Raw genomic sequence first — 23,632 nt, forward strand, 5'->3', positions numbered from 1 at the left:
GTGACCATCGTTGTCATCCCAAGTCCACCAACCCTGACCCCAGATGCGAAACCTTGTGCCCTTTTTCTCTGGTAAATACAGAACTTCAAATCTTTGAAAAGCTCCTTACCTTTAGACTCACGCCAGTTCTAGACACACTTGTCCACCCTAACTAATGTGGCCTTATGCCAGGTTGCGGTACCAGAAACTGTATTAGATGGGCACATATGCTCTGGCTCATGCCTGCAAACTCCTGGACTCATGCGCCCTGTTACTCCTCGACTTCAAGAAGGCATTCGTTGGACCTTCCTGGACAGAATCCTTGACTGCATGTGCTTCGGACCTTGCTTTTGCTCATATGTACGGCTCTTCTGCGCTCAGTGCAGGTCAATGGAGCCCTCTCTGAACTATTCTTGATCCATTGGAAATCCCACTAGAAGCTGCCCCTTCTCTCCACTACTCTTTGCTCTTTCCATCGAACCACTAGCTAGACTGATCTGATGAGATGCCCAGATTACGGGCCGAGATTGGGGGGATTTGTTTCTCCCTATATGCGGATGATGTCCTGCTGTATTTAACAAACCCCCAGCAATTGGGACCCCGCTGCCTACAACTACTAGCCCTTTATGAGGAGGCATCGGGACTCTGACTTAATAAGCTGAATCTCTCCTTATCCCAATACTCAGAGTCATGGCCTCAGTCTCCTGGCAGGAAGATATGCCAAGCCAATGACTCAGCTTAAAATACCTGAGGGTCATAGTGGCTCTTGATCCCGAGTTTATATGGAGCCTGAACCTCACCCCTCTAGTTAATAAGATGGAAACTGATTTCATATTCTAGGCTTCTCTACCGCTCAACATCCTAGGAACAGTTGCCCTGTTTAAAATAATGATCTTTCCCTGATTCCTATACACCCTCCAAAGTTACCTTTTAAAGATCTCTAACAACTGGTTTACGAAACTGGCCTTAGAGATCCGTTACTTCCTATGGGCCAAAATCCCCCACCTCGTCACTGCATGTCCATGACCAAATGCTGGCTCTCTACATGCAATGGTGGGATGGGAATGGCTGACATACAGCTGTATAACTGAGCCACCCACCTCCTAGTGATTAATAACTAGCTGTGTGGAGGTTGGAATGATCCGGCATACCGCTCAGAATTCTCTATACTGGGAATAGATAAGGTGATGGGATTGCTATATGGGGATTCAATTCCCCTAACCCTCCCGGAAATAGCACAATTGGTGTTCTGAACCTGGAAAGCAGTGTTTTGAACCACGGGATGGCAAGGTAGACTGACCTTCTAGACTCCCCTATGGCATGGATGCCTCCTCAGCCACACATCACACCTAGAGGGTTTCGCCAAATGGGACAAAATCTGGATTTCCGCCCTTTCAGGAATTACAGACAGTTTTAACTCTCTAAAACCCAATTTCATCAATACCACCAGCTCCAACTCGTGCTCACAGGATACAGCATGGAGTTGGTGGACCAGCCAGAGTTCTGCCCCCTAGAAGCTAAACTCCTCATGGGATCTCTTGGAAAAAAAAGGTGTTCCCAAATATACTGAACCTTGATACTCAATGCCCCTGACCCCCTAGACGCAGGTGGGAGGATTGGGAGGGCCCTCTTGAAGACACAAGCTTGTGTGAGACCTGCACGGCCCCCGCAAACTGGTGATCTCCTCCAGATGATCCAAATTAACTACCTCACACTATATACCTTACGCCGCAACTAATATGGCTAATGGGTTAGACACCAACCTTTACCTGCCCACGCTGCCACCAAACCGAGGCAGACTTCTATCACATCACATGGTTGTGTCCTGACATCACATGGTTGTGTCCCCCTTATAGCTCACTATTGGAACAGAGTGGCAATACTCTATCTTGAGTGCTAGAATATAAAATTATACTGACGCCAAAGAGTGCTTCTCCCGGAATCCCAGATGAGTTGGGCGACACCAGAGGGAAGAAAAAGATGATGAGCAAAGCCACCTTGGTGGTAAAAATAGATCTAGCCCAATTATGGAACCACCCACGTCCACCTACAATGACCATGTGGTGCAAGAGGGTGAACTGGTGTGCCCAAAATGAAAGACCTCTATACGCAGCAAGAGGCTGTCCACAAAAGCGTACCAAGATTTGGGGTGAATGGGAATACTATGGCTTGGACCTGGAGATGCTGACCGTTTCTTGATATCCAGCACTGATTGTTGTAAACGGACTGCTGTACTTTGCTCAGGCGGCGTGCCCATATCTGTTTTATTTGTTTGGCCATCTTACTGGCTGTAACTATACAGAAAACCCGATAAAATTGATTATCACAAAAAATGCCAACCAGGGTTTAGAAAAAGCACATACAGTTTGAAGGGTCAGAGCAGAGGCCAGTGTACTTCAGAGTCCAAAAGACAGCACCATCAGTCCAAAACTTACAGGGGTGATCATACAGAAAGAGTCACTTTTTACACGTCCGCACGCGCACTCACAAGAAGGTGCCTCTTTCTGTATGATCACCCCTAACATTATTATATCTAAACAAATACGCAAACTTGCAGCAGAAGACTTTCACAAACATAAACAATAACACTCTGATTCTGCTTATTGGTACTGGGTTTGTTCTCTGTCAGGCCATGCGAAGAGGTTAGCATTTATTACGACTTTTTGTTTCTAATGCTCCCTTTGCCTTATTCATGTGTCCCGCACTGCCCCCTTGTTGCCTTTTCCTGTAGAAATCTGAACTGAGTGAAGGGGCACAAATATTATGTAAAGGCCCTCAAATGCCTTAACCAAACGAAGACACGTGGTCTCCGGCAGACATGCCACCTACACGTTTTAATGTTAAATGTCGACCCACTTAAATCCGAACCTGCCGGGTGGGCCCCCCGCTAATGTCTTGAAAGCGCCGACTGACAGTGGTGTGCCGGGTCCTGCTTGGAAGATGCAGTTGTTCTTTGTGAAAGTTGAAAGTGGAGCCCTGTGCCAAGGAACTTTCTGTTGTCACACATTAAGCCGTCTTTAACATTCCTTGTGGATTTTCAGACTTTAGGCCTACCTAGCCTTATTCTCCAAGGGCCCTCTTTCGCCTTTTCATTCATTGAGCACAAAAAATGTGAACCATTGCTTTGTTGATCTTCTTCTTAAACCAAAGTGCATTATCAACGGAGAGTGCGTTCTTAGTGTATTGTTAAAAGGGCTTTGAAATCTTGTAAATCCCTGTAATTTATGTGCCTGTGGTCTCCACTGCTTCACTCCTTCCTTCTGGTTTTAATTTCTTCGTCGTCCTGTCTGGGTGTGTACCTGTAAAGTGGTGTTTTTCCAAGTACAATTTACTGTCATGACCTTCGGTTTTATAGTGTTTCCCAACCTTTGAGGAGCTTCCTCGTCTGTTTCAGAAGCCAATTTAGGGTCAGCAGCTTTTTCCTATTACAAAACTTCTAATCAAAGACAACGGAAAGGATCGGGTTTTGGCATCTCTGGGTTCATGATGATGACTGTGTGTGTTTTGTCCCTAGGACTCCAAACAGAAACCCCCATGGGTAATTTAGCATACGTCAAGGACTACACAACTGTAAAACTAAGTCTGCTCTCTGGAGAAGGCTTTTCTTGTCCAAGTAATCCTCTTATCAGAACCAATGTCACTGGCAGATGTACAGACCTGTTTAAAAAACAGACCGCCCGTCCTCCAGACCTTCCGATTGAGTCACGCTATTTCCATTCACTTGAGAGTAACGTTGTGGGTAGAATACATGAGCTGCGTATCACAAACTACAGATTGTGTTGTTTAAAGCTATCTGATTTATGGCGAGCTCATATTAGCTCAAAGTGAATACGTCATACCTGCGCTACTCCCAATCTGACATATTCCATGAGGTTTGTGAGTGGCAAGGCCTTCTCACAGTCATACCGCCCTCACAGCAGTTGTGGCCTCTGCTGGCTTTAATGGAGACTAATAGGTTGTGGGGGTTCGCATCAGCTAGTATATTTGTGACATCCAATAGAGATATCTAGCCACAGATTCCTTACCTTTGAATTTCCTAGGCGTCAGACTGGATCAGGAAGATTTTTCTTTGCGCATTACCCCAGCGCTCCACTAGGTGCCGTGGATTGTCTCTGCATGACGTCGTCCACGCTGGAAGTGCCATCCGTGTCACTTATATAGGCATCACCTCGGCGCTCTGACATCAGTTCTTTTCTTTCCACTCTAGTCAAGCACTGATCTGTAAAGAGAGCTACTTTTCTGTCACTTTTTGACAGGATTTTATGACCTTTTGTCAACCCCTTTTTTTGGTGTGGAGGATGTTCTCTAAGAAGACTTTAGAGTTCAAGCCATGCGGTGCCTGTCATCACGCCATGTCAGTGACAGACCCCATTTGGTCTGCCTGTAGTGTCTGGGGCGCGACCACAACTCAGTCATGCTCCGATAACCACGCCATGGCACTGAAGGCTTTGAGGGAGCAGTCCGCGAAGCTGTTCGCGGTCCGGCAGTCAACTCCTTACCCGACTCCTCGAAGATCACGGTCTGGGTCTAGAGGAAGGTTCCGGCACTGCTCCAAGTGTCCCAAGTCCTCTTTGCCTCACTCAAGATCATCGGAGCACTCAGGTAAGAGGCACAAAAAACACAAAAGGTCAAAGCGTGCTTCGACTTCTCCCCATCAGTGTTCAAGGCCTTGTTCTCTGGAACCTGCGCCTAGGCTGACTCTGCACCTCCCGCTTTTCTGGGAGCCTGAGCGACCTCCGCTCAAATTAAGAAACTGGATGAAGCTAGCGGACTGGAAACCTCTCCAGATGCTGGCATGCTTTTTCCCCCCACCGTGGCCACGGAGGAGGGAGCATCGTATGCAATGGTGCATAGGGCGGCTGAGGTCCTTGACCTCCAGCTTTCCTCCTTGGTGGTCAAGACTAACATCTTGACAGAGGTGCTACTTCGGAACACATGTTCTTCGGAACACATGCTCTCTTTCAATGAAGCCCTCACAGACTTCCCTCTAGGAACATGGTCCAAACCCAGCATGGGGCTCCTGTGAACTGGATGATCGCCCGCCACCACCGCCCTGCCCCAGGCAACCCAAACTTCCTCTCTACCCACCCCACCCCAGAGAGCTTGGTAGTCCAAGCCTCTACCTCCCATGGTGTTTTCCCTGCTGCTCCCCCAGACAGGGAATCCAAGAGTCTGGACAGTTGGGGGAAGAAAAGTTTTTCTTCTGGCAGCCTTGTGTTGCGGTATGTGGATACTGCATGCTTATTGGGCCATTATTCCCACTCTCTGTGGGAAACAGTTGCACAAGTGCTGCCACAGGTCCCAGAGGAGGCCAGGGCCATCCTATCTCAAGCCGTAATGGATGGGAGACATGCAGCAAAGTTTGCCATTCGATGTGGCTTAGACACAACCGATTAGCTGGGCAGAGCGATTTCTACGGCGGTGGCTGTTAGATGCCTCATGTGGGTGAGAACATCTGGCTTTTCAAAGGATGTCCAGGCTTTGCTCATGGACATGCCCTTTGATGGCACCCGTCTCTTCGGTAACAAGGCAGACACAGCGCTTGAGCTCTTTAAGGATCACGGGCGATGGCCAAGTACTTGGGCCTCTCAGTTGCCTCCTGTCCCCATTCTGACTTTCGCTCCTTTTGTGGATATGGAAGGAGCTTTCAACTGCACCAGCCCCACCCCAGCCACAGGGCCGCAGCGCAAGTTCAACATCGCCTGTGCAGACGAGGGCACAATTTTTCCAACCCCCCCATAAGCTTCAACCTCCATACTCTCCTAGTTCTGCCCTTCAAGAACATGGGCGTCCAGTTGGTGGATCCACCATCACCCTCATCATTGGCAATACATTACTTTGGACAGGTGGGTTCTTCAGATTATCAGAAGGGGCTACTCCCTCACTTGCAAGACGATCCCTCCCTCCATGTCTCCATCCTTCGACCGGCTGATGGAGGATCATCTACTTTTGCTCCAGGAGGAAGTCATGGCTCTCTTGGCCAAGGGAACCATAGAGAGGGTTTTGGCTCCAGAAGTTAGCTATGGTTGCTATTCCTGCTACTTTCTGGTCTCCAAAAAAGACAAAGGCATTTGTCCTGTCCTAGACCTGCAGGCCCTCAACTACTGCCTAAAAAAGGAGAAATTCAAGATGCTCATAATGGCTCAGGTCTTATCTGACAATCAACAAAGGAGTGTATCAGAGTAATGGCAAAGCGGAAGAGCAAACTTGCAGGTAATCGCAGTAGATTAACACTGTTTGAAAAGAACCATTTGGTTTCTTAAAAAAGCCCTCACTCACCAACCTGGTTGGTGACATGCTTCATCATTGGGCCCCACCAGGAGTGGCCGAGTGCCACCCTAGTGTGCTGCGACGCCAGATTACTGCGGAGCTGGTAAAAAAGTGTTTGGGTGAAAGGTGATTTAGGTGAGATTAAAAAATGTCCAAATTGTGTCAAAAAGAGCTTTATTGATTTTGCCAGTCAGACATAGGTAAAGAAATGTGTGGGATAAAGAACTAGAATTAAAAGTTCATGTATTATCCCTGAAAGTGCGGTCAACATGTTTCTGCCTACATGAATGTTAATCAGGCTGTCGTCAGGACCAAAGGTGTAGATGTGAGAACCCGGCGGTATGGGCTCGCTAAGGCCCACACTAACCAAGGGTTTATAAGTGTTCAAAACATCAAAAAACACTCAAAGTAGATTCCGTCATGTGTAGGGAGGAACCAAGTTTATTAAGAGGTGCAAAGGTTCTGAGCACCATGGGTCACGGGAGGGGGGTGGTAGCGAAATGGCACACCGCCTGCAACGCCAGGCACCCGTTATGGACCTACGTGCACCCTTGTCTAAGCGGACCCCGACGGTCTTATCTGCCCTGGACCCATGAGACTGGATGGTAGCGTTGGACTTGCAGGACGCATATTTTCACATCCCTGTCCTGCCTGCTCGCAGGCGTTACCTGCGATTCGCGGTGGGTCACAAGCACTTTCAGTTCATGGTGCTCCCTTTTGGCCTTACCAGCGCCCTTCAGATGTTCACAAGGGTGACGGCGATGGCTGAAGCTCATCTGCGGAGAACAGGGGTGCCAGTCTTTCCCTATCTCGACGACTGGCTGTTAGAGAGGGGGTCGCCCCAATCCGTCCTCTCCCACCTCCAGACTATGGTTGACCTCCTGCATTTGCTGGGATTCAGTATCAACGTGCCAAAGTCACACCTGACTCTCTCTGATGCCCCCTTTCATCGGAACTGTTCTAGAGACATATATATATATATATTCTACTGGCGGTCGCCAGTAGATAGTTATAGTTACAACCTATTTTCCATAGGAAATCTCAAAATTCTATTTTGAATAAGTTTGGCGCCGGTTGACGAATCTTCGCGAAATTTTCAAAACTAATGTCTCCGCTCCTACCCTGAAAGTCTCGGGGTGATTCGTCAAGCGTGGGCAGAGAAAAAGGGGGGGTCCCAAAACGCGTTTTCCCCATGCATTTTTCCATAGGACCTTTAGTCGCAGCTACAGCCCGAACAGCTGAACAGAATTACTTGGAATTTGGCAGAGAGGTAGCCATAAGGTCAAGGAAGTGCCTTTTGCAGGTCTGGTGTAAATCTGTTCAGTATTTCCTGAGAAAATAGCATTTAAATCAATATATATATCTATGGGCGCGCTCCGAGCGCGTACCGTAAGCTTACCGTACGCGCACGCTGCCGTGCGCGAGCACGATTCTGATTGGTTGTTAGATCTTAGTAAATAATTCGAATCGGTCGAAACCAGGAAGTGTCGGCCGCCATTTTGTCTCTCGCAGTCTGAGGGGGTGAAAAACAAAGGTGGATAACTTGTAAAGCGGGCAGGCTGGACAGTTCCTGACCCCCTAGCCTTGGTCAGGGGGTCCCAGAAGGACCCCCAAGGGCAAAAATGTATTTTAAATTTTTTATGAAAAATCGCGGAGTGCGCGTAGCGTACGCGCACGGTAGAAACGGAAAAATTCCGCGAAGCGCACCGTGCGCGCACGGTACGCGCACGGTGAAAAACCTTAAAATAAATAAATAAATAAATAAATACATAACTTAGCATTTAAAAAACCGTACAAATTCACTGAAAAAACCATAGGTTTCACACACGTTATAGTTAGGAATTAGCATTTAAAAAACCTTGCAAATTCACTTAAAAAACCATAGGTTTCACACATGTTATAGTTAGCTGGGCATTTCACTCGTGAAAAACCAATGAAATTCCCCCGTTATAGTTAGTGCAGGCAACTATAACTCACGCGACCGCAATCCTCTGCTGATGACATCAGATATTACATCACTGATGACATATGTGTTTCTCTGAAAAAAAAATATTTGTAATATATGTATAGCTAAAAATTAATGGAAGAAGACATGGGTAAATAAGTGTCTCAATACAGTGATGTAATATCTGACGTCATCAGCAGAGGATTGCGGTCGCGTGAGTTATAGTTGCCTGCACTAACTATAACGGGGGAATTTCATTGGTTTTTCACGAGTGAAATGCCCAGCTAACTATAACATGTGTGAAACCTATTGTTTTTTAAGTGAATATATATATATATATATATATATATATATATATATATATATATATATATATATATATATATTATTGCAAATGTGCAGTGTTATATGCTACTTATCACTTGGGAGAGGCAAAGCTTCAAGTAGGTCTTGATGCCTTTCCCAATAATAACAATTAACTCATTATTCTCTGCTTATCTGCATACATGGTTTGTCATTCTGGTTTGTTGTGTATACTACTTATACATAAAGGTATTTAAGCAGAACACTAATGCAAGAAGTTAAATCAATGCATGGAGAAAGGAAATCACACTGAGAAGGCTTCATTAGCAGAGTTATTTTCCTCTGTCATGTCATTATAAAATGCAATCTCTGAGAAAGTAAGCTCTATTTTCTCATGTCAGTTAGCCTATACTACAGTAATAAATGTGTGATGTGCCTTTTAATAGTACATTACTATATATAATGTCTTATTGTGGCACATTTATTTTCACTGAGATGGTATAAATATACATGTATAAACACAAGTTAAGAATTCATTTGAATGAGTGGTTATTACGTACTCCGGACGCACAGCGTAAGGTGCATAACAAAGATGCAGAAAGTTAATCAAGTTCATCATTGTTGTTTATTTCCATTTACTCATTCCATGTATGACGATAATCATGGTTTGTTCAGTCACATGTTGGACACACTATGTTCACATGTGACTGAACAAACCATGATTATCGTCATACATGGAATGAGTAAATGGAAATAAACAACAATGATGAACTTGATTAACTTTCTGCATCTTTGTTATGCACCTAACGCTGTGCGTCCGGAGTGGGGTATCAATCCGCCCCATTAGTTCTAGTGATTTCACAATTACGTGGCAGGACAGTCCACGATTCCGGGCTAGCACGCGAAACATAGTAAATATGAACGCTTTATGAAACATGGAAGGAAGGTGTGCACTCTGTCATCTTTTTTTGGGATCATCTTTTTTTGGGTACCCTTATAAGTCCCAGAAGTCTCTCAGGGGCTGCAGCATGTATTATGCCACCCCTGGGAGACCATTCAAAATGGCACAACAGGTCTGCTACAGCAGCCTGTGTAAGGTGGTGCATGCACCCTTTACCTAGATATAGGTTCACTATATCTATCCTAATCACTGCACATATAAACTTATCAGTCACCCCATGGCAGACCTTATCAATTCTGAAGGCAGGGTGCTGGGTTATATGTGAGAGGGTGCCCATGCATGAGCAGAGCCCCTCTGCAGCTCTTGGAACCTATATTCCGGGGTTGATTGTGATGCAGCCAACCATATATACTTAGGTGCATTATAAACTCGCGGTAATTGCTAACTTTAAAACAGCTGCATGGAAACATGTTGTGTTTGGTGTCAAACACCTTGGAATCATACCTCCCACACCAGTAACTGGTGTTGGAGGTATGATTCCACCCTACTAGAGGGAGAAATATGACAACACCGGTACACCGGGTACCAGCTTTACAAACCCTGGCATCACAAAATGGATGCTGCCAGCCTGTCATGGCCCAGCAGAGGGGGCGCCGTAGAGCAGGAAGGGCGTGAATGCGTATGACTGAGGGGCCGGTACACTACAACTACCACAGTGCACTGGGAACCACTGCCGTCAGTATATAAGCCCCGCCCCCACGCAAGGCGGTGCTTGACACTCAAGTTCCGAATCTATGCCGTGAAGCTTCGCTTCACGTAACGCTGTTTACCTCGAGCCAACAAGGAAGGAACCGCAGCACGGAAGCCTGCTATCACCCGCACCTGCTTCGCACCACAGAGACTCTCCCACAGCGCGGGAGAACCGCGATACCTGAACCCTGCCGATCCGCCACACTGTCCCTGGAAGGCGGTTGGCCTCCGCGCACCCTTGACCCGACGGGACGCAGAGAAACACTCTCTCCCCTGCGGGACTCGCAGCAGGCTCTTCGAACAGTAGGAGAGCGCTGCGCATGCTCCCCGCACCAGTCATTACTCCGCTACCTCCACCGCCCTAACTTCAGACGGAAGCTGGGTGAACTCCAACCTGTGTCCCCACACTTTATTCTTTACTGGCATACCGGTGACGATGCCCTGGGAGGATTGAACTTTCCTGCCGGAGACTCTCCCAACGCGACACTGCCACGGAGTCGCGCTCCTCCCCCGCAAGAGTCCCTGGTTGTCCCCCTTGCCAGAGTGCTGTTAACCTTGGTACAGGAGGGACTGTTCTTCACATGGTGCGCTTATGATAGCGCTGGATTTCAGCTGGAAGAAAGTCAACGTCGGTGCCAGACTTGCCGATCTTGGCGTGATTGGATAAGTATCCTGCAACTTCCTTATTCAAGACTGTTGTATAAGTCTAGAGCTGCATTATTGATCTTAAGAATTCGCCTGTTTCTACGACTGCTTCCTTGCGGATACACATTGTGAGCTACAGTCTAAAGAGGTGGGAGGAGGTTGGGAAACGCTGGATTGTAGAACCTGCTGAATGTATGTTGTGCTCTCATTTCAGAGACTAGAGGGAGGAGCTGAAGCAAGACCTCATCCTTCCCGCCAAGTGCGTCCGCAGTGCAGGCGACAAATCTATTTTTTGTTTCCTTTGTCCCTTTTTTTCCCTTCCCCGGTAGGAGTGTTATCTGTGCCGCATATATATACGCTGCGCGCAGGTGTCACTTCTGAGGGGAGGAGATTACCTAGCATCGTTCCTGCTGTATCCGGCTGTCAGGTTAGTGGCACTCGATTATACCTGACCACGACACAGCCACAGACACAAGTCTGCCCTCCGGCTGCTGGACGAAACTCCGGCAGGGGACGGCTGGACAATAGGGTTCCTGTCACAGGGAGGTGTGACCACCTCCCAGACAGGCTTTAGTGTATTGGGGCAGGGTGGGTGCACTCTGAATAGTGCTTTGATGTCTGCACTGGGGGCACATTTGGTGTCCCTGTGCATAGTCCAGCTCAAACCGGTTGCAGGCGCTATCATCACCTGCTCTGGCGCGAAAATGGACAAAGGACATGGGTGTAGCCACCCCCCTGTCCTGACCCTCCCATAGGTGGGTCCCCAGAGTTTGTCCCACCCCTTCCTTGGGTATAAAGTAGGAACCCTGGCTACAGGACTTTAGATTTACCTGGACGAAACTCTGCTACAGAAACCAAGTACTTTGACTATCTACACTATGCTGGATGACTGAAGAATCTCCCTTGGAGTAAAGGAGTTACTCCCCTGCTAGGCAGGCACCTTAAAGGCATCTGACCGGTTTGCATCTACGCAGCTCCTGAAGGACTCCGAAGATTTTGCAACACAGGAGGTGGGTTCCCAAGCTTCCCCGAGGTCGACTAGTGCTCTCAGCAAGCCTGAGACCAGCAGCCCTCGTGGGGACCGTGCAACCCGTACCCCTGGACACCGTGCACATTTGCAGCAGCATATGCTTTTTGGCGATCCCTGAGGCTGTGCTTTGGGCTACTTGTAGTCCTGACCCCAAGCAAAGTTTCCATCGAAGATTACCGGCCTACACTCCACGAGGTCCCTTCATTACCCCTGGTCCGTCGACCTGTGGGTCCCTGTGAAGGCAACTTTAACTTTCAGTGGGCTTTCCTGGTTGCTCCAAATGTGCCCCGACTCTCCATCGCTTGAGGAGTCCCCAGGACATTGCTAGTCCACACCAAAGCATCTGTTCGAGGCATATGAGCTGCAGATTGTACACTTAGCATAGATCGCCATCTGGTGTTGGGTGTTTGCAGTTTGTTTTTGTTCTTTGGACAGTCTTTGGAAGTCACGAGTTCGGTGACTCCTCCTTCGGTCCGTACTGCGCATGGGCTTGGGCTTCATCCTCAGATTGTTTTTTTCCGCCATCGGGCTCGGATGTGATACTTCGTGCTCCAGCTTCGAACTTCTACGGTTCCAGCCTCGATGGAAAATCCTCGTTCTTTGAGTTTCTTCATCATATCTTCATCTCTCGAAGCGGCACTTTTCTCCATTCCGTACATCGGCACCGGCCTTCGGGCCCTCCTCGACTCCGGTCCCGGCCGATGGAAAGGACTCCGTTCAAAAAGTGCCCAAAATGTGGGTCTAAATTTCCCCACACCGACCTCCATCAGGTGTGTAACCTTTGCCTCTCTCCAGAACACGAGGCTAGAGACTGCCCCGCCTGTAAGTCTTTTCGATCAAAAAAGACCATTCGGGATCGAAGAGCTCGACGCACCATGGCCCACTCATCGACCGCAGCTCCACCGGACATCTTCGGAGACGACGCCGGAGCTTCGGGGCAACTACACACCGAGCAGGAGGACGACGTCGTCAGCGCTTCCGAGGCCGACGACTGCGACGTGGAGGACATCACACCGGCGCAGCGGGTCGTGAGTACTGTACCCCCTCCCACCCCCGCGCCCAAAACCAAAGAGACTCAGGTTACACCCTCGCCTGCAGGCCTGGGTAAAACCAAGCACACAGCTTCTATCACCCCACCTTCGGGCCCGGTGTCGAAGCCTCAGAAGTCTCACGGCAGCTCGGGCTCGAGCCAGCCGACGCCTGGTGCCGAAAAATACCATCCGGCACCGAAGAAAGTGATACCCAGCTCGACTCCGAAGCCACCGGTGCCGAAGCCTGGACTCTCGGTGCCGACAAAACACAAACACAAATCTGTCGGCACCGACGCTCCGGCGCCGAAAACTCCTTCGACGCCGAAAAAACCGGAGGTTCCAAAAAAGCATGGCGCACAGAAACCATCGAAACCCTCGGCTCCGAAAACATCGGCGCCAACGGACGATTCGGCACCACTGGATCTGTTTACACCAGACCCTTTGCAAAAGACTCTATTTAAAGATCCAAAGACTGGGCTATTGACTTTAGTTGTCAAAAAAAGACGTCTTGACACACCGGCTCCTCCTCCACCGCCCAAGCGGAAGGACTCTGCTACTTCTCCTCTCAGAGTGCCCTCCCCACTACCTCCTCCTCCGCCTCCTCCACCTCCTCCACCCCCTCCCCCTCCCAGGTCTCCGCCACCCTTACCTCATCACTCCCCGACCCCGTCCCCAGATCCGGATCACGGGGATCCAGATTATGACCCGGCGGACGCCCCAATGGACCCCACTCCACCGGGGACCCCAGACCCATGGGAAGACTACCAAAACCCTGACATACCGGATATGCCTCAGGACGACCTATACCCATCCAGGCCATCTCCTCCAGAGGACTCCTTAGGGTTTCACCACTTAGTGCAGAGAGCAGCACACTACCATGGGGTGGAAATGCATAGTGAACCAGTGGAAGACGACTTCCTACTGGACACATTTGACATTCAGGACAAGTCCACATCTATCTTGCCCATGCTTAAAGGTGTCACCAAGCATGCTGCAGAGGTGTTCAAAGACCCTTTCAGGGCCAGGGTATTGAACCCTAGAATAGAAAAAAAGTACAAGGCGGCACCCACAGACCCTGCATACATTAAGGGCCCTGCTCCCTTAGATTCCCTAGTTGTGTCCACAGCTAGAAAGCGGGCTAACTCCCAGTCCTCAGGAGAAGCCCCACCGCCAGATAAGGAATCCAAACTTCTAGACGCGTCTGGCAAACACACCGCCTCCCAAGCTGCAAACATGTGGCGCATCGCAAATACACAAGCGCTACTTGCGCGCTATGACAGAGCACACTACGACGAGCTTGAGGCTCTTATGCAGCACCTCCCCGAAAAACACAAACGCAAGGCTCATGACCTGATACAGGAGGGTAAACTAATTACAAACACCTCCATTAAGTGTGCCCTCGATGCAGCTGACACTGCTTCTAGAGCCATAAATACTAGTGTCCTGCTTCGTCGTCATGCCTGGCTCAGGATCTCAGGGTTCAAGCCTGAAGTCCAGGCGTCCATACTAAATCACCCCTTTGACCAACAAACTCTCTTTGGGCCAAAGGTGGACGAAGCATTAGAAAAGATGAAAAAGGACACAGATACAGCAAAGTCTATGGGGGCACTACAATCACAGGCCCCTAAACGCTCCTTTCGATGCTCATCCTTTCGTAGCACAGGCAGAGGCTACTCCATCGATAGCGCCTCTACCTCCTACAAGTCCCCTCCTCAAAATACCTTTTCAAAGGGCTACCAAAGGGGTGGTTACAGAGGCAACAACAATAAGGGCAGGGGCAAAACTAACACCACCCGTTCTGCAACCCCGCCCGCACAATGACTTCCCTTCACTCCCCCAGACCATCCCACTCCAGTCGGGGGCAGACTACAAGACTTTATCCACGCATGGGAATCCATAACATCGGACAAATGGGTGACCCAAATTATTCGGTCAGGGTACTGTCTCGAGCTAACATCTACCCCACCCAATATCCCACCAAGGCACCGTCCAATGTCTCAAGAACATTCCACACTACTCAAACAGGAGGTGCTCTCCCTCCTCCAAAAACACGCTATAGAGCAGGTCCCCGTCAATCAGCAAAATCTAGGGCTCTACTCTCTGTATTTCTTAATACCAAAGAAAGACGGGACCCTGAGGCCCATTCTGGACCTCCGGCCTCTAAATGCGTACATACATTCAGACCATTTCCACATGGTCACCCTACAACAAGTCCTCCCGCTCCGCTGTCAGGGAGACTTTCTCACTACCTTGGATCTGAAAGACGCATACTTTCACATTCCAATACACCCTTCTCACAGGAAGTACCTCAGGTTCGTGGTGGACGGTCAGCATTACCAATTCACAGTTCTCCCCTTCGGGGTCACCACCGCACCACGGGTGTTTACCAAATGCCTAGCTGTAGTAGCAGCACACCTCAGACGTCAACATATTCACGTCTTCCCTTAGTTAGACGACTGGCTGATAAAAGCCGCGTCCTACGACCAATGTGTGCAACATACAAACAGCACCATCCAACTGCTCCACCAGCTAGGCTTCACGGTGAACTACCAAAAGTCCCACCTCATACCATCTCACACAAAGCAATATCTCGGGGCCACTATAGACACTTCCAAAGGTATTGCCTATCCAAACTCATCCAGAATCGCAAGCATACAAGCCTTGCGCAAAACATTCCTTCCTCAACACTCTCTTCCAGCAAGAGTGTTTATGAAGCTCATAGGAATGATGGCGTCTTGCATTTTCATAGTGCCCCATGCAAGACTCCACATGCGTCCACTGCAAGAGTGCCTAGCACGACAGTGGAACCAGGCCCAGGGTCAGCTGACGGATCTGGTGTTGGTGGACGGCCGCACCCATCACTCTCTGCAGTGGTGGAACACCACAAACCTTTCCAAAGGGCGGCCGTTCCTGGACCCGGTTCCTCAGGTGATTCTAACAGCGGACGCATCGCTCTCCGGCTGGGGAGCGCACCTCTTACACCTCACAATGCAAGGTCTATGGACGCCACAGCAAAAATCGCTCCACATCAACCATATGGAGCTCTTGGCAATCTTTCTAGCCCTAAAATCTTTTCAAAAACAGATTTCGGGCAAAGCAGTCCTCATTCGCACAGACAACATGACTGCAATGTATTATATCCAAAAACAGGGGGGGACACACTCTCCCCAGCTCTCTCGCTTAGCCCAGAGCATATGGAGATGGGCAATTCCCCAAAACATCTTTCTCCTGGCACAGCACGTTCCAGGCGTACAAAACACCATGGCAGATCTGCTCAGCAGACAAACGCAACAACTACACGAATGGGAACTGCATCCACAAGTTCTTCACCCATTCTTCCAAAAGTGGGGGCATCCTCAGATAGACCTCTTCGCCACCCACGAAAACAAAAAATGCCCAAGCTTCGCCGCCAGATACCCACACCCATTGTCCAAAGGCAATGCGATATGGATGAACTGGTCAGGCAGATTTGCATACGCCTTTCCACCTCTCCCACTAATTCCGTTAGTGGTAAGGAAGCTACAACAGCACTCCCTCACACTCATTCTGGTAGCCCCAACATGGGCCAGGCAGCCGTGGTACACCACACTACAACAGCTATCGGTGGTACCACATCAAAAACTGCACCTGTCCCCATGCCTCCTAACCCAGAACCATGGAGAAATCAGGCACCTGGACCCAGCTCAGCTCAACCTTGCGATCTGGCTCCTGAAATCTTAGAATTTGGATACCTTAACCTTCCCCCTGATTGCATGAACATTATCATGGAAGCCAGACGTCCTACCACTAGAGCATGCTATGCCGCAAAGTGGAAAAGATTTGTAATTTACTGCCGTAACAATACAATCAACCCTTTAGATGCATCCATACAGCACATCATATGCTATCTGCTCCATCTTCACAGGTGTAACCTGGCATATTCATCCATACGCCTACACCTAGCAGCGATTGCTGCTTATCTACAAAACAGACAGCATTTATCACTGTTCAGAGTGCCCGCTATTAAAGCCTTTATGGAAGGCCTTAAACGAGTAATTCCTCCCACGGCACCACCTTCCCCTGTGTGGAATCTAAATGTAGTTCTTACACGGCTAATGGGTCCACCCTTCGAACCAATGCATAAATGTGAGCTACAGTTCCTCACCTGGAAAACAGCTTTCCTCGTAGCTATCACTTCCCTTAGAAGGGTTGGTGAAATACAAGCGTTCACTATACAGGAACCCTTCCTACAAATACATCACAGCAAGGTCATACTTCGTACAAATCCGAAGTTTCTGCCCAAGGTCATTTCCCCCTTCCATCTCAATCAATCGGTGGAATTACCTGTCTTTTTCTCGCAACCTCAATCTGTTGCAGAAAGGGCCTTACACACACTTGATGTTAAGAGGGCTTTGCTGTACTACATACAAAGAACGCAACCTTTCAGGAAGACTAAACAATTGTTCGTTTCCTTCTCTCCCCCACATAAAGGCAACCCCATCTCTAAATCAGGGATAGCTAGGTGGATTGTAAAGTGCATACAAATTTGCTATCAAAAGGCAAAAAGAACATTATCTGTTCCACCTAAAGCCCATTCTACTAGAAAGTTAGGGGCTTCTTTGGCTTTTCTAGGGAACATACCCTTAGATGACATCTGCAAAGCAGCCACATGGTCAACACCGCACACCTTCACAAAACATTACTGTGTAGATGTGCATTCCAAGCAGCAAGCTAGTGTGGGCCAGGCTGTACTAAAGACACTTTTTCAAACCGCTGCAACGGATACCGGTGGTCGCTGCTAAGGTTGGGTACTGCTATATAATCTATGCTAAGTGTACAATCTGCAGCTCATATGCCTCGAACGGAATATGCTACTTACCAGTATGCATCTGTTCTTGGCATGTAGAGCTGCAGAGTTGTACACGCCCACCCGCCTCCCCGGCTACCTGTATCCGTTCCAGTCCATCTTATTTAGATACAACACACATGGGTTTCTCACTGTTATTACTACGCTCCATCATTTCCCTGTTGGCGAAAAACAATCTGAGGATGGAGCCCAAGCCCATGCGCAGTACGGACCGAAGGAGGAGTCACCGAACTCGTGACTTCCAAAGACTGTCCAAAGAACAAAAACAAACTGCAAACATCCGGGCCCAACACCAGATGGCGATCTATGCTAAGTGTACAACTCTGCAGCTCTACATGCCAAGAACAGATGCATACTGGTAAGTAGCATATTCCTTTCTCTGACCGCGTGGGTTGCAGTTGCCAAGGCTTGTTGGTCTCCAATCCGGACACTGACACCGCAGCACTCAACATCCTTCGTGGGACAGCTCGCCTGCGGACTTTGGTCGTCATCGACGTCTCCTGGTCCCCGTGGCTGCAGAGTCAAGCCTCACCTCATCTCACCTGAAATTGGTGGGCATTCGTCTATCGTGCCCCTGGTCACTGTGAAGTGACACAGACTCTGTCCCCTCTGCTTTCAGGTTCTTCTCAGCTCCGATCCAGGCTTGGATCACACCGGACACTTCTCATCTTCCCAGCAACAGCACTTCTTCGCAACACGCCATTGAAATCAACAAGCGTTTCCGACACCACTTGACCCCTGTGCACCCGGCTCTCCTAGGATAGGTAACTCGGGTACCTTGGTACTCTCAAGGGTGCTGGCCTTAGAACCTTCTATGTTCCAAAGGGTTTGCTTGAAGTCCTCTCCTAAGTGTCCTTAATCTTTAAAATTCCAACCGCGACTTTCCCATAGGATTGTACGGGGCTTGTGCCTGTGTTCTCACACTGCACATGTCCCCTGTGGTTCCCCTGTGTCACTACTTTGGGTGGTTCCTTGGGGTCCCGGCGATTCTACGTGCTCAAGGCACTGTGTCTAGTCAAGTTGTGGTTGTTATACCACTTTCTTAGTATAATGGTTTGGTCTCCCCTGGAGCCCACTGTGTGTTGTTCTAGTGCTTTAATATTGTGTATCTTGTTCTCTAATCTCATAAAGAGGTTAGTAGAGAGTGTTTAGTAATACATACATATATTGTATACATACCTTGTGTGGTTCTCCTTTCATTTGATCATTCAGGAGATTATAATCTGGTAAACCAAGCTGCTTTATATTCCTTTGAGACTTAGCCTGAAGGCTTCTCCCCATAGCTACCACTAGGATAGCTTTCAGTAAAGGTTGTCTTTAACCTAATCATCAATAAGGGTTGTTTAGATTGGTGCAAGGTGCCCACTATAGCTAGTTGACAGCATATACCAGGCCAACTTCTCACAGGCTCCACTCGCTGGGCCAATCTCCTCAATAGCTATCTAGCAGCTCCACCGGGCATCAGCCATGTTGCTCGGTCTCAGAGTTCAGGAAAAGCAGTTTAGCATAGCTCCATAGACCGGTAGTGGAAGAACATGGCCCCACTAGGGGGCAGAGGTAAAAAGGTACGGGGGTAGGGGGTAGTAATACAGAGAAGGAGCTGGGGCTGCCATTTAGGCTGCCGAGGAAACGAAGGCAGAGGCGGCCTGCATATTAAAGTCAGGCACGTTGTGTCCAGGCCTCTGTAGGGACCTGTGTAGGCCACGGTGAAGCCCTGCTCGTGCCTACCTTGGACCAGATGTGGTGGCCGTTACAGCTTGCATTGGTTGGAGACAAAGTCAGGGCCCTCACAGAGGGTGCCGGGCAGAGTAGATTAGGGGTCTTCAAACTGTGAGGCGGGACTCCCAGGGGGGCCGTGGAGCGATGCAAAGGGGGTCGCGCATTCCCAGTCACACTTCTGTCCAGGCCCAAAGGCTTCAGCCTCCCACTTCCCCCGTCCTGTGTCTCAGCCCGGGTGCTGCAGTGCAACTCGAGATGCTGTGGGCTCGGCTGTGCAGTGTCTGGAGTCTTATCTCTGGCACACCCGAGTTTTTCACAGGTCTTTAAAGACTATTTGCATATTTACATGCCTTTGTAAACTGGTTACAGAGGCTTAGTGTTTTTTCCTGGTTCCAGTACGCCCTGGGTCCCCGCTCTGCCTATTCCTTACATTTGTATTTTTTTTTTTTTGAACATTTATTTTTATTTTCAGTAAACAATAAAATACCAATAATCAGGAGGCACACGATTAAAACATGTAAGTATCCCGGTAATCCACCTAAAATGGAGCTTGGATTTTGAAAGACAGCTCTAGGGTGGGCTGCGTACCATCGTCATCATTATGGCGCCCCCTCTATGCACATAACACCTTACAGAAAATCCACAGTATTCATTCACAAATTGCTATATCATATCGTTTCGTCAGGATCTTGTGCTACAATCGGTAACGTGCAGAGTTCCCCCCCTATATATGTTCCATCTTTGCCACAACCGTATCCATTTTTTCGGGCACCCCCTACGCACATATACAGTTTTTTCCGCTACCATATCTACATCCATGTCTTTACACCATTCTGCGATAGTGGGGCCAGCCACTGCACCCTAGTGTCTTGCGATATTCTTTTTTGCCAACATCATTCCCAAGGTTGCCCATGTTTGTCGTGTGATATTAAGGTCTGTGGGCTCCCATATATTTAAGAGGCAACGCTTGGGCTCAGGTGGGACAGGGTTCCCGCTGAATCGTGTGATTTTTCCCATTACTAATCTCCAATACTCCACTATCACGGGGCACTCCCAGATAGTGTGAATAGAGATAGAATCTCCCATAGGACCCACAGATATCTAGGAGGCAAGACAGGGATCTGCTTGGGGAGGCCAGGTATAGGAGGACATCGTCTACGTAGAGCGATATGCGGTCCTCCTAGTCGGCAGTCCACCGGAGCCCACGTATAAGCGGGTCCTGCCGTACCCATTCCGCCAGGGGCTCCAATTTAAGGGCGAAAAGCAGTGGTGATAGTGGGCAGCCCTGTCGTGTGCCGCGGTGCAACGCAAATTCTCTGGAGATGTGGCCATTCGCCACCACGTGCGCCAGGGGATTAGTGTAGAGGAGTTATATCCACGAACAGAACTTGGGGCCAAATCCTAGCTTTCTGAGGACCGCAAATAAGAAGGGCCATTCGACCGTGTCGAAGGCCATTCTAGCATCTAATGATAGTATAATGGCGTCTTCCTGAATCGTGTGCCTGCGTCCCATAACACCGTTTAAACGCCGTAGGTTTAGAGCCGTATTTCTCCCTGGCATGAAGCCCGATTGGTCGGGGTGTATTAATTTAGGTAGGTACGGCGTGAGTCGGCTGGCCAAAGTTTTGGCCAAAATTTTGGCTTCCGCATTTATCAGGGATATAGGCCTGTAGGAGGTGCAGTGTACATTTGTATTTTACATTTACTGCTGTAGTGTGAGAATGCATTTCATGAAAAGGAATATAAAGTAGGGTTGCCAAAAGAAAAATGCCTGCCGTGTGTTGTTTAAAGCGCCTTCAAAGACCTCTTCTTGACACTAAATAGACTTATAAATAAAAAAGTATGCATTCATTTGCAATGTGACTTTTCTGTCTTTGTTCTCTTTAATTATCAGTCATGGATCATTGAGGCAGCCCTAGAACACAATTAAAAGGGCTTCCTATTTATATCCTGTTCGAAGTATGCACAGATAAGTGCTTAAAATACAGCTTTAGGTGACTGCTTATTTTTGTACCGACTGGGCCATAAAAATAATCTTCTGGCAACCCTAACCATAGGACTGGAAGTTTGTTGCAGGATCAGCACATTTTGTATTTCCTCCACCCTCTATACCCGATTAATGCCATAATAGCAATAGTTTAAATTAGATCTTAAACCCTACGCCGCTGTCAATAACATGCTGAGTTACTTCAAGTGTCTGGGAATGCACCCTGCATTCAGACAACTCGCTCCTCATTCTCGCCCTTCACTTTCACGGTCACCCTGCACTCACAGCGTTCACAATGCACTCACACTGATCACCATGCACTCACACCATTCACCCGCTCACACTGCACTCGTAGTGATCACTCTGCACTCACAATGCACTTACGCTGTTCACCCTATACCTCACCCTGAAGTCACACAAGCACACTTCTCATCCTGCACTCATGTGACATTTCATTCACTTGTCAATATGCAACTCACTCAAACAAGCCCATCAGTAATCTTACATGCATTCGTCCCATTCTGAACTTGCATTTGCACCCAAATTCGTACGGCCACCTCACCCACCCTGCAGTCACTCCTCTCACCCTACTCTCACACTGTTACATTGCTCACCGTGCACTCACATGGGCACTCTTGTCACCCCCACAGTGCAGAGGATTAATGTGCCTGCTACAAAGAATATGTACCATGCAGATCACATAAAATGAGTGTGAGTAAACCATGAGTAGCGCTATAAAAAAAATGAAATGTTTGTCAGAAAGGTGCTATAGAGAGATGAGGTGCATTGTTGGTGAGTGGTAGTGAGGGAATTCATGGAGAAGAAGGAAACGGGGTGGGGCACCCAAAAAAGACTGTTGCACCGTGTGCAACCAGTGTTGGGGCCAGCCCTGGCTGTGAGTGTTAGCACCCTCCCACCCCGAAGTTCTGGTCTAGTGGCTCCCCTGCTTCTGCCTATTATTATTATTTACATTTGTAGTACTCTACTGTTACCAAAAGGTGTCCTGGGGGTAATAGCCATCTGCTGCCTGAAAGCAAATGAGAAACACACAGAAGGGGAAGGAGAACCAGCCAAATGGGGTAACCTACAGAGCATAGAGCCAGGTTTTTATATCTTCCTAAAGGATAATAGATTCTTGGTGGAGCGAAGCAAAGGAGGGTGCAAGTTCCATAACTGCGCCGCCTGCACCAAAACAGCGAGACAGACAACTCATGCCTTCTTGAATTAGGGAACAATAAACAGAGTGCCACAGGCCGAGAGGAGCATACTGTTCTGACCCGTGTGCTTGGTGAGGAGAGATGAGAGGATGAGAGAGGACAGCAAGGAAGTGAGAGAATTTGATTGAAGAGGTCAGGGATGAGGAGAAATGTGAAGTGCCTAAAGGAAGTGTGGACACGCAAGAAGTGAGTGTGAGCCAAAGTTGAGGGCTTCTGTTTGAACAAAGGGGAGATGTGAAAGATGAATGGGGGGACTGGAGAGGTGTAAGATACAAATAGACAAAAATTTGAATGGAGAGATGAGGTGAATGAGAAGTGCTGAGGGGCATGGGAGGTGACGGGCCAGAGAGGCCATGAGATAAATGTGAGAGACTTAGAGATGAGGGAAGTGAAAAGGCAGAATGGCAAGAGGTGATTAAAGGTGAAGTGCGAGGTTGAATGGGGAAAGTTCAGAAGTTGTAAAAAGGGGTGAAAGAAAATGGCCTGCAAAGTGAGAGAGGGATCCGGGGTTGGGATAGAAGAGAGGGATGGAAGGGAGGGGGTGAGAGGAAAGCGGCATCGGTAAACTGCTTAACTCTGCACAAAACGACCAGGGTTTTAAGGGGCCCCTGCTTCTCCCGGCCAGGGCCAGGTGAGTTTCTAATGTGGCAGCACATAGTCCTACGGAGTGGAAGGCCCTTCACAAAGGTTGACTAGAAATCTTTCTGATGTTAATTGCTGTATTTTGGTTATAAACAGATACTGATGGGGTGAAATCTTTCCTCAGTGTTACTGTGTGTAAAAAATGTATTTCAAAATAATGAAGCAATGCTATCCCAAAATACGCGGCATCACATAACACCATTTACATTTTCTTCCCACACAATTTAGTCAAGCCTGTCGCGCAATTTGGTCCTCACCTGCCTCATAATTCCAGTAGCCCGGCCTACAGGTTTAGACATTTTTGTCAGGAGGGGGTCCTTACACCTCAAAATGTTGACAGGGGGCATCCAAAAGTTTGAAGACCTCT

The 23,632-nt window shown here is 48.5% G+C and overlaps 1 protein-coding gene across 3 annotated transcripts in view; it reads left to right on the forward strand.

Moving 5' to 3' along the window:
* Positions 1 to 23,632, forward strand: part of SCAPER (S-phase cyclin A associated protein in the ER) — a 3,109,515-nt gene that overhangs the window by 2,982,717 nt on the left and 103,166 nt on the right. The gene's annotated exons all lie outside the window — the stretch shown is intronic.

Source organism: Triturus cristatus, chromosome 3_1, assembly GCF_964204655.1.
Source record: "Triturus cristatus chromosome 3_1, aTriCri1.1, whole genome shotgun sequence".
Classification (NCBI taxonomy): Eukaryota; Metazoa; Chordata; class Amphibia; order Caudata; family Salamandridae; genus Triturus; species Triturus cristatus.